Source organism: Epinephelus fuscoguttatus, linkage group LG22 (genome assembly GCF_011397635.1).
Source record: "Epinephelus fuscoguttatus linkage group LG22, E.fuscoguttatus.final_Chr_v1".
Taxonomy (NCBI): Eukaryota; Metazoa; Chordata; class Actinopteri; order Perciformes; family Serranidae; genus Epinephelus; species Epinephelus fuscoguttatus.
The window spans coordinates 17,504,276-17,524,972 of record NC_064773.1 but is presented as its reverse complement, the minus strand read 5'-3'; the positions used below and the strand labels follow the sequence as shown (position 1 = coordinate 17,524,972).

General features: G+C 42.4%; 1 protein-coding gene across 3 annotated transcripts in view; it reads right to left on the bottom strand.

Moving 5' to 3' along the window:
- wnt5b (wingless-type MMTV integration site family, member 5b) overlaps positions 1-20,697 on the bottom strand; it is a 138,576-nt gene that overhangs the window by 56,632 nt on the left and 61,247 nt on the right. For all 3 annotated transcript variants that reach the window (XM_049566648.1, XM_049566649.1, XM_049566650.1), the window contains exon 3: positions 8,764-8,856. The gene's annotated coding sequence lies outside the window, so the exon portion shown is untranslated. The remainder of the gene's footprint in view (positions 1-8,763; positions 8,857-20,697) is intronic.

Below are 20,697 nucleotides of genomic sequence, written 5' to 3'. Positions count from 1 at the left end.
TAAGGAGCAATCGATTATTTTTCTTTCTCTTTCTCTCCCTGTCTCGGGTTTCAAGTGGAATGCGTCTCTTTCTCCCCCCCCCCCCCCCCCCTCGCCTCCCCATCTCTCTCTCTGTTCCTGTCACACACACACACACACACATTAACACACATGCACACGCGAGCGCGCACACGGAGGCCTGTGTGTGCGCGTTTTAATGTAATGCAATGACCTGCTAGAAAAATTAATATACGGATGTGCGTCCTGCTGAACAAGCTGTGTGTGTGTTTTGAAAAATAAAAAAAAGATGTACTGTATATTATGTGTTTGTAAAGAAGAAGAAGAAGAAAAAAAAATGCAGAATCCCAAAATTAAATTGTTTTATATTCTTACGGTTAAAACAATTAAAGATATTTATATAATGAACGAAAAGAGCGGTGTGGACTACTTTTGTGGAGGTGCAGCTCTGTATTGTCATCCTGTCTTGTCTTCTCTTTAAAACATGTGTTTCCATGGTAATCTGACATTGTTTATTCCCACAAGCGCTGCTATAGTCCTGTCCTACAATGATGTTCATAATCAGGCGCATTTAACACAATGAGGGCTTTTATTTTAATGCATTGCTCCTAATAACCACCCACGCATTTCTGAGTATTGTCCCTGCCCAGCCTCGCTTCTCAAAAGGCCCGGAGAAAAAGAAAAGGAATTTCTGTTGTGTTGTTTTATTATTTACGAGGAGATTCAAAATGGATGCTTGCCGTCTTGATTTGGCTGCAGTGCCTGTGTAATTAATTATCACCAGGGCGTTTATTATAGGAAGCTGTTCTACCCTGCTGACTTTTTTAATCATCAACGTCTGGTTTTTATCCACAAATGCAGCAAAATAAAAGAAAAAAGGTGTTTCGGCTCAACTGGTAGAGGCAGTTTGAGTTTCACATTAAAGTCTGAGAAGGTTTCAAAGGTAGGTTAGGGTTGCGTTTGGTGGATTTCATGGTTTAAATGGGGGGGTGGGGGGGGTGGGGTGTTAGTTGTAGTTTATTTTTGCAGTGTTTAATTTCACATGTGGCAGAGCTGCGTCTGTGTGGCTGCATGTGCGGAGTAATGAGATCTAAAGTTGGTTAGAGCAGATTTCCCCCCTTTCTGCTTTCCATCAGGACGTGTCCTGTGTGCGAAGTGACACACACACACACACACACACACAGAGGGTTGCCAGACCAGTCAGTAGCCATTGTCTGTCTTTAGAAGTTAGGAAGGCAGGTTTTGGTGGGGGATTTTTTTCCCCCGGTCTTTTCCTCTCTTTCTCCTCCTCTTGTTCAGTCACGCATACCAGATCCTAGACCAGGCAGGAGACCCCCACCCTCACCCTGCACCCCCACCACCCCACCCACTGCTCCTTGCCTCCCCCCAACCTCCTACAACCACACACACACACACACACACACTTTTTAGCATTCCACACCATCATTCAAAGCATTTAAGCATTCTCCCTCTCCTGACTCTCTGTCCATGGGGATTTGGGGATAAAGGCCAGCGGAGGGATTGTTGACCACAGGGACAGAGAGGGACGGAAAGAAAGAGGACACACAGAAAGAGAGAATGTCAGTGTTTGCTGTTTCTTAAGTTTGCTCTCGCCGGCCTTTGGTCTTGTGCAATAACACTGCAACGAGTGCGGACTGGAGATGTGAAAGATTCGGCTTTGACATTTTGTGCCGCTTTATCCCAGAAACATCTGAGAAAGTGTTTGGGAAGCACAGAAAGAATAATATGTGGAGTCTCAACAGTGAATGCTTACGTATTTTTCCTATACTGGAGTATTGTTGTGCATTTAGTCGAGTCCTGAACGCTGCTGCAAAGCAACAAAAGCAATAGATGTGAGCTCAAAAGGAAAGAGGTGTGACGTTGTAATAAATTGGAGCTTGAATACTGATAAATGAAAAGAGAGGTGGGAGGCGTACAACGTTGCCGATTGTTTCTTTATCACTTGACATTTGGGTCCACAGTGCGAACCTTTCCCAACAGATACAGGAGACTTGCCGTGACAAGGTCACATCACGCGTCTCTACAGAAAGGTCCGCGGGCTGAAATGTAGCCTGACAAAGATACAATCAGCTGCATTCACATGATAATGTGATACTTTATTAATCCCCATAGGGAAAATCTCTTTTTGTCTGCCACCCTCCAGAGGGAGGTCAGAGGTCGGGCTCAGCTCCAGAACCCCACTGCTGGAGCTACCAGGGATTCGGTGTCTTGCTCAAGGACGCATCAGCAGGGTGGAGGGTTGTCAGGTTTTCATGTCAGGTCACCTTGCCTCGTCTGTGAGCCTCTAGAGGTGGTGCGGGCCACCTGCGAAGCACCAATTCTCAAATGCTGAAGCTCTTTTTCCGATGAAACAATCTGTGAGGGGAATGCAAACTCGTCCCTTATTGTATAAGTTGCGGTCTCAATTTGCATTTTGAATAGAGAGAGCTGAGTGTGAATTAAGCTCGCTGCTGGCTGTACGGCGTTACATGGTTACAGAGCATGATATATCACTCCATTGTATACAGTGCAAGGTAGCTTTGCATCGCATGAAAAGAACTGTGGACTAAGAGCTGAACACAGGTGCTACCCTTACTTCTGTCGCACAATGAGATCATTTGCAATCTCCGAAAGCTCATTTGTGTTTGAAAAAGACTTTGAGCACGAGAGCACAGAACATTTTGTAACTTTACACTTCCATACTGACTCCTCTTTAGCACAGCTCTGCTTCCCTTTTGTAACAGTTTGACAAAGTTACACCCAGTAAGACCACTCTCCTGCACATGAAGCTCAGTGTTTGGATATTCCATCCGAATGATTTGTTGTTTTCAGATTCAAGCACAACATTTCAGTTTCCAATCCACTTAAAGAAACTGTTAGACAATTTAAATACCCTAAAATGTAACTAGCAAAAGTAACATATTCTAAATACTTTTTGAATATCCTGCTACAAAATCGTCTTGCTGAGCTCATATTTTCATGCCAAATCACTCTACAGTGTCCTGGTTGTGCATCTCCTCTGCCACTCTCATGTGGCAGGTGCACCGTCCACACTTTTTTTTTAAACATCTGTTTATGAGAAATACATGCCTCCTATGAATTTTACACCATGTCCTAAAAGCAAGCGAACAGCACTCTCTGTCCACACTGAATCCGTTTAATATTCTGTTAGGTCATGTAACATGTAAACAAACCACGTAGGCCCATCAGCTGTGCGCTCAACCAGAGACATAACCACTTAAAAGACGAACCAATACTTGCCAGCTTTCTCTATAGGAACATTTTTTAGATTTTTTTTTTTTCATATTGCATATTTACTGGAAATGACAAATTATATAGCCAACAGTAAGTAGGTTGTTATTAGAGGTGGTCATTTACTAGAAACTTAAAGCTCCTTGGTGACCCCCCCTCAGGTCCGCTGCCACCTGATTTAAGCTTTTGGTAAAACGAGGAGGTGTTGTGTCAATAACTCCTTCATAAGCCTTATGAATCAGCCTTTTCTTGTGCACTGTCGAGCTTTCAAAGTGAGCACCAGGAATAAACAGAAACAGGGCGTCTGACAAAAGCTCAGTTAAAAACGTGTCGCTCGCAGCCAGGTAGAACATTGCAGTAGAAAACAATGCAATCAAACTGAGGCTTGCTTGCACCGCATTTAGTTAGGCCACGGTGGAACAAGTAATCCTTTAAGTAAGTTATTTTTAAAGACTAACTACATTCAGAATAACACCAATTTAAACTGTAACTATAGCAGAATACACTTGCTTATATTTTGTATTTTAAATACGTAATGCTGACTTTCAAACCCTCCTTACAATATAAAGTTTGAGCTAGGAGCTGGTTAGCTTAGCTTAGCATGAGGACTGAAAGCAGGGGGGAAACAGCTAGCCTAGCTCTGCCCAGAAGTTAAAAAAATCTGCCTTCTAGCACGCTAATTAGCACGTTACAGCTCATTTGTTAAATCTGTACAAGCACTGGTTGTGTAGTAAAATGGCTGTAATGACAAAACTCTAGGAAGTGGCTGTGACTGGACAAGAAATACTGAAGCAAAAAAGAAAAAACACAACTTGTTGTGTTTAACGCTTCAGTTTTTGAACAGTTAAACAAACAAGATAGTTTTTTTTTTAAACATTTGGACAGAGACAGGCTAGCTGTTTCTCCATGCTAGCCTTTATGCTAAGCTAAGCTAACAAGCTGCGTACTGTAGCTTCATATTAACCGTACATACGTAAGAGTGGTATCAATCTGTCGGTCTAAAGCTGGGCATACAGCATAATTTAGGAATATTGTTGTTCAATTCCAACTCGCACTGTAGGAGTATATCCTCTGGGATGTAAAGCCAGTGCTCACACTGTACGTTCTGATTGTCAAGCCATGACCTGAGTCCTCACATTTTACGTGCAAAATAGCAAATAAAAAGGCCTGTTGGTCCGTGGACCATTCTGGTTGTTATGCTAGTACAGAGTAGTTTTAAAGCAGGTATAACTTGTTTGCAGAGGTACGGCTAACAATAACGTACAGACAGAGGTGCCAAAAAGAGTTTAAAAGTCAATTTCTGCCAAAATGGGTCAGTCCAAGTTTTGATTCTGATTGATAAAACGGCATCAATCTTGGAGAATCAACCTGTGGCTCTGTTTCAACTGTGCAAGAGACTGACGGCAGCCGACCAAGATTTCAGACATGTCAGAAATTCATTGGATCATCCAACAGCCGAGTCAAGAGCACTCGATCAGGCTGTAAACATCCCTGCTTCCCCCTGTACACTGCATGGCAAACAATGCTCTAAGAAGCTGAAATTTGGTCAGAATCTAAACTGAGTCGTGCAGCCTAAAAATCGGGTAAGAAAAGGTCTCAAATCTAACTCTTAGCAAAACAGCTGATATTTCCCAAAATGTCAAACTGTTCCTTTAAGACACAGTCTGTTGTGGAGATGCTCAAATGTGCAATAGTTCACATACTTAACAGGATGTCCGACCACCAAATTAAACACAATGTTCTCACACGATTCCTCCACATGGCTCATGCAGAGAAATCAAAAAGAAGATGAGATTGAAAGCTGTGTGGATGAATTCCCCAACAGACTGAGGAAGGCACTAACACTGCCAGGTTCAGGGGTTCATTTTTTTTCCTGTGCGACTCAAAGGTTTCACTGTGGCAGCCATGCAAAAATGTGTGCACTCGCTGCACTGTAAGGCAGCTCGGATCAAAGCGCTCACCAAATGGCTTTATGTTGAGAATATATCTCGCTCTCAGTGCAATTTCTCTCTTCAAACCCACACATCCTGCCTGTCTGCATGATTGACAGCTTCTAAACAAGTTAATTCAAAAGCTTACCGGCACCCAAATTAGACAAAGGCCCACATTTCTGCCCCATATAGGTCACTAACGTGTGTAACAAAACCGTTTCATGCTATAAATGCTGCTTTCGCATTTGAACTTTGGTGTGTGTGTGAGAGTGCGCGCTGGGCCTGTGAGTTGTAAAAGTTGAACTGTGACTCGTCGCGTTGTGCTATGAACCACATTTCCTGTCAGGCTGAGAGGAACAGCAGTGTGTGTGTGTGTGTGTGTGTGTGTGTGTGTGAGAGAGAGAGAGAGAGAGAGAGAGAGAGAGAGAGAGAGAGAGTGTGTTTTACTGCTATCATTAAAGGAATCGTTCACCATTAAAAGGGGAACTGGGGTTCTTCACAACAAAGCAGCAGGGGTATTAGCAGCAGAGTGTTATTGCCCTCCCCCACATCTCTCTGTCTGCTACATTGTCTGTCTGTCTGTCTGTCTGTCTGTCTGTCTGACTTTCTGGCCTGTTTAGGTCTCTGCCTGTCTGTTGGTGGGCTTTTATCCTCGTCCCTTTTTCCTCTCAACTTATTTATTCCTAATTTTGACACTTTCCCGTCTCTTCATCTCCTCCTTCCTACTTCCCATTCTCATCATCCCTCTTTCTCTACCTCTTCACCCCGTCCTCCCACCTCCAACTTTCTCCCTTTCTCCCTCCTTTCATGTTCTCCCGCTCCGTCCCTGTCTCTCTCCTCTTTCTCCTTCTCCCCCCTCTCGCCATTTCCATTTCCACCCTCCACCGCCCCTCCTTCCTCCTCTCTGCGGCACCTGGTGTTGAGGTGTCGCTGAGGTACAGTAGACGGCTCTTTGAAGTCCCAGGGGCCCTCGGGGGCTGTGTGTGTGTGTGTCAGGAAACTTTTATCAGCAGCTCCAGTCAAGAACATTTGGCGTTGCTCTTGATTTGGGCGTCTCTAATGTTGAAACGACCTTCCGCATGCGAGTGCTCGTACACGTGTGTGTACTGTATTTCCTGATTATGTATAGGAGGGGAACTTAAATCCCTATTATGGTTCCTTTTTTTGGCTTTTCTTAACCAATCAAAGCTGGACAGTTGAAGGGATAGTTCAGGCAGGGTTCCTACAGCTTAAGGCAAGTTAGATTTAAGATGTTAGTTTTAAGACTTTTTAATGCCACTCAGAATGAAATTTAAAATCCATTTTACAATAAGCAAAACTGAAGAGAAAAAAGGAGGAATTTGCTCAAATGTTGTAACATTAAACATAACTTTTCGTCTCATGGCAGTGAGTTTCTTAAGCCCCTGTCCCATTGCACAAAACAACCACTATTGGCATATACTCCTGGGATAAATGACTCTGCAGTAGTCATGGGTATTTATTGGCTCCAGCTCCCATCACTTTCAATCGGCACTGATAGACATACAACATCTGCGTGGACCCACTAATTTTGGCCCCTTTGTCGGTGCAATGCAATGACGGGACGTCACAAAATAGTATCCGTCTTCGTCCAGGCATCGCTCCAACATCATTCAAAATTTAGTCTACATGCTCATCTACTGCAGAGCTGTGTACACGGCTCCAGTCGTCTGGCAGTGAGAAAGGAGTCTATTGCCTATTTCCAACCTATTTTTTTTGCCTATTCTTTCACAGGTAAACATAACCTACATACACATGCTAATTTTAGTGGAAAAAGGGTATCAACCTGCATGTGGGCGTCCACTGCTTTGATTAAAAAACTTTTGGCATAAAACACACCAAGCCTCATATGCACTGCCTTGCACCAGCAGACAGTGGATCATCTGCTCTGAGCATTCCAGCCAGAATAAAAATATAGCCCCGTTTCAGCTCAGTACACTTTTCTTTTCGTTTCCACTGTGAAAAGTTGTGGATGGTACCAATGGAACTGTTCTGTGCCGTCCCCATTTTTGGTGCCCCCTCTGTTGAGGTACCTAGCACACAGATCTGGTACTAAAAGGTGGAGCTGTAAACTAGGGCTGCCACGATTAGTTGACTAATCGATGACTAATCGACTATTAAAATAATCGGTGACTATTTTAGTAGTCGACTAATCGGTTTGAGTCACTTTTCATAGAAAAGTACTATAAAAGTACCCCAAAATACTTTTACTGCAGCTTCTTACGTTCAGATATTGGCAGCTTTACACACTCTCCCGTGACAGTGAACTAAAACCCTTTGGCGTGAGTATGAAACAAGACATTAGATGACATAATTTTGGGGTTTGGGTGAGACAGACCACCATTTTTCAACATTTTAACACATTTTTCGATGAAATGATAAGTCGACTAATCGAAGAAATAATCGACAGATTAGTCGACAATGAAAATAATCGTTAGTGGCAGCCCTACTGTGAACACTGCAGTCTGATTGGTCAGTAGAGGACGGTCACTCTGCTCAGGGCTGAGTTGTGGCTGGTTTTGAGGCTCATGTAACCACTGTTCATACCGTGGAGAGTTTTATTAGTAAACTGTAACTATAAAATGAAAGGATGTTTTGCTGCCTCTCACAGCAGCTGGAGTCTGAGAAAAAATAACTTCATTCACTGGGCCGACTGCTGGCAACTTTTAAGGTGGAACGTTAACTTGTAATGTTACTCAATGCATGAGGTGACAATGTGAATCCATCAGCACACCTTAAACTTCACTGTGACAACTTTGACCATTACTTTAGTTTTTATTGCCTCTTTTGGATGACATACACTTTTAGTAATGAGAGAATCTTCAAGCGTTTAAAATACTCACTTGGAGAAAAAAAAACATAGCGGAGCATCATTCCTGTGGGCTACAGCAACACTAAACCCCTGAGCTTGTCTGAGAAGGACTAAATGCACAAACCCATTATTTTTAAATATCCCATGGAGAGAGACTCTCACTGCAGCCTGTTTTATTTTGTTCTTAAAAAAGTTGGCGGGCAACCTCGAGGTGCAGACTGAAATACAGTGAGTACTGGATGGAGCAGTGAGTGACAACAACCCCGCCCACATTTAAGGGTGCTGTTTGCAGTGGAAACACAAGGGTCTAGGTACCATGTGTGAAGTTACTTTTGGTTCCAAAGGTACCATACCGAAAGTGTTTGGTGGAAACGGGGCTTATGAGTATTGCTGGTTTCACTATCTTCATCTGCATCACAATAAGACTTTTGAAAGACTGATTTGGGACATTTTAATACCAATCAAGGCCTTATTTTTAGATTCAAGAATTCAATACTTTTTAAGACCATTTAAGGATGTGGGAGGACCCTGTCTGGGTTGAACTTAAGGACGAGACTGTACCTTTTTGTCTGTACAAGTGAGTGATTAGATTCTATGAGTCCTTTGGGATATGAAACCACATAAAAACACTGGGTGATATAAATTTTCCCTTCAAATACAACTATAAAAACACCATTATAATCATGCTAAGAGTTATATATTGTCTTGAAACAATTCAGAGTGGGAACATTGTGTGTTCTTATTGTAACTTACTGAATTTACGTCTGGCACAGTCGGAGAACAGGGGGGGAAGGAGCAGAGGAAAAAGCACCTCTGTCCTGAAGTCTGTTATGGTCTGCACCCAACCTGGAGAGAGAAGAAGAGAGGGGGCGGTGAGGCAGAGAAAGACAGAGAGAAAACCAGGCAAGAAAAAAGGAGAGAAAGGAAAAAGAATCGAGGGAGAGACAGACGAGGTTGGTGAGAAAGAGAAGGAGAGAGACAGAGGAATCTGTGAGTCACTGTTTAACTGTGGGCTGCTAAAAGTCGGCTAGCCATGTTAAAATACCGTCTGGGCACACACACACACACATACACACACACACACACACACACACACACACACACACACACATACCAAACTCTGCCAAAATACAGGAATCTGCCTAAAATTCAACAATGGTTGGCACATGATTCACATACCCCCACACACATATTAAAAGTTTATGCAAAAATCCTGCGTCTGCCTCGCACAGACTGCGCTGCCCAACAGACCAGCTAATTATTTTCAGTTGGACACCAGGCACGCACACACCTCTGCTGCACATTCCTCACAAAGTAATGAGCTGCTTTTCTACAAAGGTAAGAATTTAGGCGAAGGTCAGAAATAATTCTTTCCATTTCAGGAAGTCGAACTTTGCAGCAAAGCAGGAACAGTGACATCATCCAACCCCTAAGCGATTAATTATTGATGACTTTCCTCTGAAGAAGAAGAAGAAGTAGGTGGATTACAATTAGTTCTGTCTCTATGAACAATCCCTGCAAGAGATGGTGTTTGTGGTTTTAACTGCAGTATACCCAACATGGTTCTCCTTCTTCAACCCTTTCTCATTTTTACCAACATATTATCTGAACACAATCTGATGGTTGCTTTTTTGTTTACTTTATGAGTAGTTTAGGTGCACAGCAGAGGGACGAGCAGGACACAACTTGTAGACAAACTCCCACACGCTGTCTAACTTGCAAAAATAATAAATGTATTGCAATGTTTTGGTAACTGGACCTTCATCAGGTAAAAAATGTTGGCAGGTTTTAAATGTATTTCTTTTGCAAGTTAGACAGCATGTGGAAGTTAGTCTAAAAGTTGTGTCCTTTATACGCTCATAAAAGAATAAAAGACAAATATGAGAAATACTTGCCTGCAAATATTTCGCATCAAAATTATTCACAGTGGTAGGGATGCAAATTTGCGTGAGTTGCAACACTTGTTCAATAAAAGGTTTTGATGTGAAAAAGATTTGCCAGCAGTGATGCGAATTTGCGACAACTACCAGGATCCTATTGGCCCATAGAAGCATCTGGCAGTCTGTCTGAGGTAAGTTGTGTAGCCTAAATTACTATAAGCTATTTTATTGAACATCCTTTTAGCGAAATGCTCTGAGTGAATTTGAGTTCCATTAGGGAAAACAGTTACTCAGTGTATATGTCTAGGGCTTTTATTGTGAAAGGGATGAACAGATGGAGTGGATCTGGCCTCTATAGTGTGGCCCAGGAATGACATTTTTCTGTAGGCTGACATGGAAGTTAGCATCGCACTGTTTCCCTTGTCAAAAAGCCAATGAGATTTTTCCATTAGATTTTTAATTATTGTTGAAAATAATCTCTGTGTTAAACAAAGGTTTAAGATACTTACATGTTTTGTTCAAAAAAATAATTTTCACCAAATAAAGACCACTTTCAAGATTACTGAAGCCTCAGTGCAATCCCCAGAAGTAATAAGCTAAAGTTAGGCTATGCTACGCTGCTATGTTAGGCTACAAACTACACTACGGTTGCATGACGTCACCATTTTCGCCATGGCTTGGTACGATGACGTTCTGTAGTCTCATTTAGCCTCTTGTTAGCAACCACCTTTTTAAAGACACATAGACACTTCAGAGTTCATGAGTGGGGTATTTTCTGAGGTATCTTAAGTCTCTTAAGCTTGTGTGAACGACAGACCTTATTTCAGGCATCTAACAAAAACCTATTAAAAAAAAAATTAACATAAAGACAAGGGAACCGGGAGTGCAAAAATGCTACTTAATTTTCGTGTTTTAGGATTAATTCATGGGGCACTCTATTGTTACCCTGGAAATCCAGAGTTCTCGCAAGAGCACAATTTGAACATTGCAAGATGGCTACGGATGAACGCCAGTTGTTTGAAATGGCTTCGGCCGCTACAATGAACGAGTTAGACCTGGCTTTTTCTCTAAAAGAGGTACAGAAAACGGCGCTCTAATCTTTCCTTTGCAAGAAGGACGTTTTTGCTGTTTTGCTGACCAGATACGGCAAGAGTCTAATCTACCAGTTAGCTCCGCTGGTAGCTAAGCGTATACGTCACCCCGTGTATTCTTCTGATTGGTCATGGTGTTATCCAATTGCGTGCAGTGATATCTACAAATGCATGCTTGGTGCCACCCCTCGAGTTGGGCCATTTGCATTACTCATAGCCAGACCCTAAATCTTTCTAGATTTGGGTCTAGATTTCCAGGCTACTCTATTGTCTTCTAATCCTCATAAGTATAGGTGCAACGTGATTGGTTGATTCCTTTATTCACAATGTGACAGCTAAGAAAAAATTGCGCCCTTTTTTTGTCTTTGAGTAATATTCACCCTTTGTGTGAAAGTTCTTGTGACAAAAATAACAATAACAAACAAAATAACCAACAAATAACAAAATATTTGGCTGCTGGTGTTGAAGGCCTTAATTGTCTACAGCCATGCTACTTGCTCTTTGGTGTTGTACTTAGGCACAATGGTGCTTTGAGCTCAATGCTAACCTCATGCTAACATGCTCACAACAAAAACGTTAACTTGCTAATGTTTTAGCTGGTAATGTTTATGCAGGCTGTTCTCATGCACTGTTTGTACGTTTTCTTCATGAGCCAGTAATTCATGTATAACCCATGTAGGCTGCAATCATGTAACCAATGTGCTGACGAGAATAAAGAGGAAAGCAGCCTCATGAGGTTGAAGATTGGTGTGGTGGATGGGTCACAAAACACAGGACTTTCACCAGGACTTTCCCTAGGAGACCGATGTTCTGAACCATGTGAACTTTAAGTCATTTTAAGTTACATCATCACCATATTTTTTATCCTAAACCTAACCTATGTACCTTTACTTGTCTAAAGCTAACCTCCGTAACTTCACGATAAGTACATAACTTTATGTCAAGTACGTTCCATCGTTCATGGGGAGCTAATTAGTAGGATATCATAGAAACAATTTTATGAGGATATGTTGGTTTATGATCAGTGTAGGTTAGTGTGTTAGCATAACAACATTTGCTAATCACAAGAGCACAGCTGGGGCTGATGGGAATGTCCTTAGGTTTGCAGGTATTCATAAACTACAGTATGGATAAATTAAAATTTTGACCAGATGACGAAGCTATGAAAAGTCACCAAAGTTATGGGGGACATGAATGTGTACACCAAATCTCATGACAGTCCATCCAATAGCTGTTGAGATATATAACAGAGGAAATGTCAAAGGATCGCCAAAGTCAGTAGACTTCATCCTCTGTGGGCCATGAATGTCTGCACCAAATTTCAAGGCAATCCATCTGTGAGTTGTTATCTATTAAAACATTTATTGAGATATTTCAGTCTGGGTCAAATTGGCAGGCCAGCATACATCGCCTTCCCTCGACTCACACTGCCAGCATGGCTTAAAACACCACCACAAGTTACGTGAGCCCAAAATGACTTCTCCAGTTGTTTGTTTTTTGTGGGGTCAACACTTAAAATCCAAAGACATTCAATTTTACGATGATATAAAAAAGAAAAAAGGGCAAATTCTCACATTTGAGAACCATGTATATGAAGCATTTTTACATGGTGACTGACTGAAATGATTAATCACTTATCAAAATATAATTGTTCCAGCTCTGCTTTGCTGTATTTTCCAGCCTCTAGACTTCTTGAGAACCCTTCACTCATTAGCTCCTCTGGGTGTTCACCTGCTTATTATTTTAGCAGGTCATTTACTGCTGTAGGCCTTTTGCTCATTAGGCAACAAATGCAGATACTAATTCATCCTCTATGTTGCATGTTAGCTGTATTGGTCCCTGAGATTGTATCTGTATTAGCCATGATAGAGAGACTTGGCTTTAATATTTGTGCTATTATGTGATCCATGTTACTCAAATCAACATTGCTACATTTATCCAGCATTACCCATTCTGTGCAATTTCGCTCGATCAATGTTGGATCCAGCAGTTTGGATGAGAAAACAACACACTAAATCTTTAATTTGAAACCATAAGACCCTGCTTCATTCACAACCAAACCATGGATGTCGTTGCTGAATCTTTTATAAAAGCCTCAGCAATTACAACGGGAGACTGAGAATTATGCAGCATGCGATGTTGACTTCTGCTCCATATTCCTGCTTCATTCGACAGTACCAAGCAGAGAAAGACAGGAGAGGACGGACAGGGAGAGGGAGAGAGGGAGAGAGGGAGAGAGGAGGAGATGACACGTGGGTTCTTTTTGGGTTTCTTTGTCTTGATGTGAAACCACGTGAAGCGCTGACAGAAATGTGACAGATACCTGCAATGTCAAAAACCGGCAGGCTCGCACCCATTCTAATTTGTCAGGTGAGACAGTGTTTTGGTAGCGTGGGAGGTGTGGTGCGCTTGTGTGTGCTTGTCTTCCTGTCTGTGCAGGTGTGATTGAAAGTGTATGTGCATAATGCATGTGCGTAGACACTCAGCGGTGTCTGTGCCTCTCAGCCGGCTCTCTGTACCTTCCTGTCAGTTCAGCTTGTCATTCAAGCATCAATAAAGAGAAACTTTTTCCTTCTCTTTTACTCTGTTTAAAATTTGTCATGCTCTTCTCAAACAGGGGGGAATGGGCAGAAAGGCAGACAGAAAACTGCAGCAACAGTCGAATGGGGTTTTATTACATGTTTGACAGGGAATGCCGTGCATCGGAACAGAGAGATTTCACCACGTTAACAAGGAGGATTTTCAGGGCTCTTTCTGGGCGAGATGTTAGAAATGTTTGGAGGATGACAGTAAGAGGAAAGAAAAAGAGCAGGTGTAAGGAACATAAGATAAAGGGCTGAAGCTGGATTCCTGACAAGACCTTCAGTGTTGGACTAGTTTCACCAAAAAACCAAACTCAAAAGCCTGGTACAGTTTGTCATTTGCTAAGCAATAGTTATACATACATACAGAACACATTTCGCCCCGAGGAAGGTCTCTATTTATCCCAAACACATTCTCTATTTTCTCCGGGACAACAAGACGCCGTGTCTCAAGCCCTGGCTAGCCGCCGAGGAGTACTGGTCACTGTTTTCTTAGAATGATGAACTAAAAGACAGCACAGTGGTGCAGTGGTTAGCATTGTCGCCTCACAGCAAGAGGGTTCCTGATTCGAACCTGGGGTGGGGGGTTCGAACCTGGAGTGGGGGGTTCAAACCTGGAGTGGGGGAGCCCCTCTTTGTGGAGTTCACATGTTCTCCCTGTGTCAGCGTGGGTTTTCTCTGGGTACTCCAGCTTCCTCCCACAGTCCAAAGACATGCAGGTTAATTGGTGACTCTAAATTGCCCGTAGGTGTGAATGTGAGTGTGAATGGTTGTCTGTCTCTATGTGTCAGCCCTGTGATAGGCTGGTGACCTGTCCAGGGTGTACCCGGCCTCTCACCCAATGTCAGCTGGGATAGGCTCCAGCCCTGACCATGCTCACGTGAAACTGTCAAAATCAGACGTAAATTGTACTTTTTGAAATTATTCATTTTAATGACAGGAACAAATAAGCTGGCCTGCATTTTTGAGTAGTTGTCAGAAAGCTGACAAGACAAGAGCACCAAATATTTGCAGGGAAAACTGTGTCGTTTCACATGTGCTCATTCAGACCAAATATATAAATGAATTTATATATACTGATGAATAAAAGGAGGGTCAGTCTGAACTTGTCCACACCTGCACTGAATTTGATTGTGCTGGGACTCGGGTCACTTTCCGTTCAATTCAATTAACCCGGAGCATGGACATTCAAACCATAAGAAAATCCCCATCAGAAGGTTATTTAATATTCAATCTATAAAGGCATTATTGAGACAGAGCAGCGCTCTTATCTGCCAGTAAATGAATTACAGTTTCAATTTGCATGTTGAGTGAATTGAACTGAAAGTGCCTCAGACCCAGAGCGCCCACCAGAGCTGTGGTGTGCCTGCTGATAACCAGACTGCCAACTCAGGATTTGGCAAAAGCCAGATTTACACTTGTGCAAAAATGAGGTCAAATTTTTGTGTTGGCTTATGGGTGTGAAAATCTGTAAGAAGTCCACAGCACAGGGTTAAGGAGACAGACTGATGCTGGAAAATATTGTTACAGTTTGCATCAAGCGAAAGCTTTTGAGTTTTAAAGAGAAGTATGTATGGGAGCAACAAAGGGCTTCAAGGGTTTTATAATCTTATAACTTAATACCTAACTGTGAAATTAAATCATGACTGAATACCTTGTGTTGGAACTGAAATAATGTAAAACACTTGAGTATTTTACTTGCAAAATCATCTGACTTTATGTAACTTACCTCCACCTTTTCCAGTAGGTGATGCTAAATTGAGCAATTTCAAAGACACTGTACGTAGTCTGATGAAGAGCCTGACACTCGTAACGTTACTTAAATTCGAATAAATTCGACTGAGCATTGGAGCCCTGCAGTATGCGAACTGATTTAATCTTCTTTTGCATGCACTGTTTTCGGCTCAGCACCTGCCCATTTTTGGTTTGGATGTGCGTGTGGATTTCTTTGTATGTGATTTACTGTAATTTGTTAATGGTTCACAGCTTTATGTAGAAAGTTTATTTTCAATTTGTAACCATATTCACATTTCTTAAATTCCCTCTAAAAAGATTTTTCAGAATTATCATATATTAACACTTTCAGATCCAAAAAATCAAGTTACTCAAGACTGACCCTTTGTGAAGTCCCACCTTTCAAGACTGTCACTGTCTCTCACACCCGGCATGTCAATGTGGTGTGACAGACCGAATCAAAATGTTTATTTACAACAGCTTCCAGGTAGAAAATCCTCGTGTCACGTACATGAAAATAAAACGGCGCGAAGCAGACATTGGCTTAATTAGCTAGGTATTAGTAAGGTTCTAACCACCTAAAAAAGCCCACCAAAAAAAAAAAAAAAATCAATATCAGTTTAATTGTACGCTATATTTTGAATATTTTCACCGTTTTACCTTGCTGTTAGATCATCTATTCCAATGGACAACTACAAATTATATCAAAGCCACCAGACTCCATTGACAGAAACTGTCATTTTACAGCAGAACACAATATAGATTTTTTTAGGTAGCTAAAATACATTTTGCGTCTCTACAGCAGTGCATTGTTTAGCTTGTGTGCCGGCAGATTTGGTTTTTCAAATATGATAACAAAGCAACAAACTACATAAAGGAAGCACAGTAGAAATGTCAGACATGTCGGACCACTGTGTTCAACTATATATCTTTAAACATTACAGTTATGGCTCAAATTGACAACAGAATTCAACAAGTTTGTCGATAAATTGCCAGTTTTCAACTTTAACATGATTGTTGTTAGAGCGACATCACGAGAATTCGGCTCTGACAATAGCTATAACTCTGACAACAAAATACATTTCCACACTCAAAATATGATTTGTTGGCTGAGTACTGTAAATGGAAAAACAAGGTACTCAACATCTTGGCAATTTACATGAAGGACAAAGAATTACAGGGTATACAGAAATGTTATAGCACAGCAAGCTAACTCAATAAGTTGTTTTATCTTAAGCTTAACGTTTAGCCTAGTTATGGCTCCTTATAGCTTTCATTATCTAAGAAAGCCTTTTAGCTTTTAGCCCACTGCTAGCAAAACTCCAGCTTTTTAATTTGTTTAAAGTGCAAAAAGCCTCAAATGGCATATAACTGCCTAACTTATAATTAAAACATAAGTAACTTATAAATAATTTTCAACTGCTGCTAGGTTAGCTAATGTTGGTTAGCATTTTACCTTGGAGCAAAGAAGAAGTTTTTTGATTTTTGATGGATTTTGTTGTGAGTGAGCTCTTCCACACTTTTTAATCCATATCTGACATTTCTACTCTTGTGTTTTTGGCTCCAGGGAAGTGGAAAAAACAACACCCCTCTCTAGACCTTAAGGTTATTTGTCCGACAGTCCAACTTGCAGGTTCTAAAGCCTTCACAGACCTTTGGTGCCTAGTTACGGTTACTAACGTAGGATTGGACAGCAGTCGTTCCAAGAGGGTTTTTAAGACAAAAGAAAACCCCTTTAACTTGATTTAAAAAAAGAAAAGACACTTAAATTAGCTGACTCAGAGTTATTTATAAAGCCGGAAGCAAAAGAAACCTCTAAAAACATTTAGAAATTTAGACCTTACAGCCTTCCTTTGCTCCCATACATGTGTTTTATTTTCCAACAGCCATTTTGAGCATGCAACATACATTACATGCAGCATATGTGCTAAAGGCTGCACTCAGATGTGTGCCAGCAGCTGAACTTTCCTCACCACAGAGCGCCACATACCTCATCTTTCCACTGCTGCTTCGACAGATGTGATCGGACTTATAAAAAAAACACAACCTGCAGTACCCGGTTTGTTTGCTATTTGGACACAGCGTGTCCCTAATATTGAGTCGTGGTTGGAAAGTCAGCGCTGACCTGAGAAGCGTGAACTCAGTCCCTCACGCAACCAGCCGCCACAACTCAAACAAACAAAATAAACCTGAGTTTGGATACAGAGACGAGACGCAGAAGAAGGAAGGAGACAGAACAAGAAAATCAGGCAGTGACATATCTGATGGTAGCCTTAACAGAGCGAAAGAGGAAAGATGGAGATAATTAGTATGTTTGTGCGAGAAAGAGACTTAAAAACAGATGAGCAGAGGAAAAGAGAAAGGCGTGGAGAAAGAGACATGGGAGGTGGAGTGAGGAAAGATAAAGACAGAAAGTGAGGATGGAATACAAAGAGGGGCTGTGTGTGTGTACACCAGGTGTGTATCTGCCGTCCCCAAGGTCCTTCTAGCTGTCTTCTCCCATTGATTAGTTCATATTGATCTGGCCTGGCACATACACCCTGACACACACACACACACACACACACACACACACACACACACACACGCACACGCACACGCACACACACAGCATGGTTGACTTGATTTAGCCGGGCTTTGACACAGGGGACATGGGGGTACATTGTTAACGTACATGCAAGCATGCACACACACCCACACACCATCTTCCTATCATTTTGCCTCTTAAAATGACAACCATCTTCTCTCTGACACACACACACGCACACACACACACACACACACACACTTGTCAAACACTCTGTCTATTTGCTCATGTGCACTGGCTGTCTGGCAATCGGGCAGGAGAAACAATGAGAATGTATGAGACAGACTGTCAGTCGAAAACTCGCTGTCTTGTACAAATCTGATAAATAAATCTTGTCTGTTTCTCTGGAAATTGAGGAAATTGTTTGATTTTCTACCAACTGCCACATGTTACAGTGTGTGTTGTGTGTGTTACAGAGACCGGTGTAGCTCGGATGAAGCCAAACCTGAACTTGGTGCGACTGTAATCAACATCTTTATATCAACAATGGATCACATGACTACTGTGTATTTGGAGGATTTTCTCTTGAAGTGACAAACCTACAGAGAATTATCACATCTCCTCAGCTCTACTGAACTTTAAAGGGTCTGTATGTGACATTCAGAGCATTAATATAGCAGCAAACAACTATTTGCTATGTAAAGATTTAGTGGAGTAATGGTGCCCTGAGCAGAGAATGAAGTCACACACCTCTGTGTGTGTTGTAGTGTAGGAGCCTTTGTTGTGGTCAATGGCCCGATTGCATTTGCATGTTAGTGCATGTGAGTCCCTGTGTGTATCCCACCAGCTAGCAAATCGCCGCTGCTCTGAATTGCGCTCATATGGTGGTTATAGCTGATAACGGCAACAGCGTCATTGCAAAAGCTTAAAAGGGTATTTAAATACTGAGAAACTGAAGCCCTTTTTAAATAGGAATTGTGCGAATTTGCAGGAAAGCGCAATCAGTCTTCTTTCAGCATTGGCAGTATAAAAACAAAATCAGGGAGTGCAGCAAAATGCCTCCTACCTACTTTGGTACAGAATGTGCCTTTTTCGGGGCAATGGGGGGCGTGAGCAAGTAACAAAACGTGTAGCTCAGCGTGTGATGGAAGAGGTGACGTGGGAGGGAAGCCGCGGCTGATCAGTCCTTCGGTGATTCTTTCATAAATTGGTCTGTTCTTCACCGTTCCCGTCATCTGACGGTTAATGGCCTCTTTGTTTGCGAGGGCAAGGAGGGCGCGCAATTCCTTGTCTCCCCAGTTGCTCATCTTTACAGTGTCTGTCAGGTTTGCGTTTCCCTCTTGCTACTAGCTGCTCGCTAATTCCTCAGCTGTTTCCTGTTTATCCATCGCCAGTAGGTCGCACATGCGGCGTCATGTCCGCAAGTCATGTAGCACCAATTTTAAAAGTATTTGCATCTTTCTACTGCAGACAGCCAAGTTTTATGAAAAGACCATCTTTCCAGCCATAAAAAAATACTTCTTTGTAACACCCACCCTCCCATTCCCTCCTAGGTTAACTCCATGAGCTCTGTCAGCACTCTTGCCGTTAGCTAGCACTGTTCGTGGTGTTAGCACTGTTAGCTTCTAGCCGCCGGCACAATCACCTCAACGTTGGGAACCGTTTGGAGACAATCCCAGCCGGGACTCATCATCAGCTCACCGTGGCCAACAAGCCAGATATTTCTCTGACGTTTCCCTCTGGTGCTGGTGGAGACTAAAAACAGCTAAAAGGAAATTGAATATTGGCTGTTTGCTGAGCAGCTATATCGTGTGTGCGCAGCTTGTGTCCACAGCCCCCAAGAGGTCAAAAGATCGGTTAGGACAAGTTTAATTTAATCACTCTGCATTTTTACACAGAGCTGTTGTGTTGCATGACGCTCTAAAGCTTTCGGGTCACAAAACATTAGTTGTCAATTACAGACAACCTGCAGCTACAGTAGCCTAAAGGCAGCAGCCACGAGTAGCAGGTTTGTGATTGGAGGGTCAGCGGTGCAAATCCCCAGACTGGCTGGGAGAGTGCAGAGGATGTGAACGTGTCTCCCTGCCTTCACATAAAATAAAAACATACAGTCAAGTCAAGGTGCCCTTGAGCAAGACACCTCAACCTCCAACTGCTCCTGAGCTGCTCAGTGGCAGCTGCAGAAGACTGTGTTTGTTCAGGGCAGCTCCCAGTGTGACTGTGTGGAGCTGTGTGAAGGTGAAGCAGGGCGAGGCTGACGGAGATGCCTGTTCTGTGTCTTTGCAGTGATGAGAAAGGAGAGGAAATAATGTGGAAAAATACCTTAGAAACAATCTGGACCCATTGTGCGCTCATCAACGCCCCTCTAATGAGGAGGTCTTACTTGTCGTGACCAGAATGATGCATGATGGGACCTGGTGGCAGGCGCCCTGACACATATCAATATGTGTACACCAACATTTATACGCCACACACAGATACAGTCTCACATCTTTTTTTTTTTATTATTTGTCCTTCATCCAGGCTCTGTGCTAGACTTCCTTTTTTCCTCTTTGTCTCTGAATCAGAAGAAACGTCACTGTCTGTCTCTGCCTTTAGTCTTTTGTGTGCATGCAGACACACACGCACACACAAATACAGTACGTGCACAGACACACAAACACCTGCACCCACACACACACACACACACACACACCCTGCCTTCTGCTGCTGTGATGGCTCCGAGCTGTCAAAACATCCTTGCTTTCTCTCTCTCTCTCGCACCAAAGCAGCCTGACTGAGCTTGTCTATGCAGGTTCACAGAGACTGCTGTCTATCCACCCTCACTCCCTCTTTCTTTCTTCCTCCTTTCTTCTCCCTCTCTCCTGCATTTG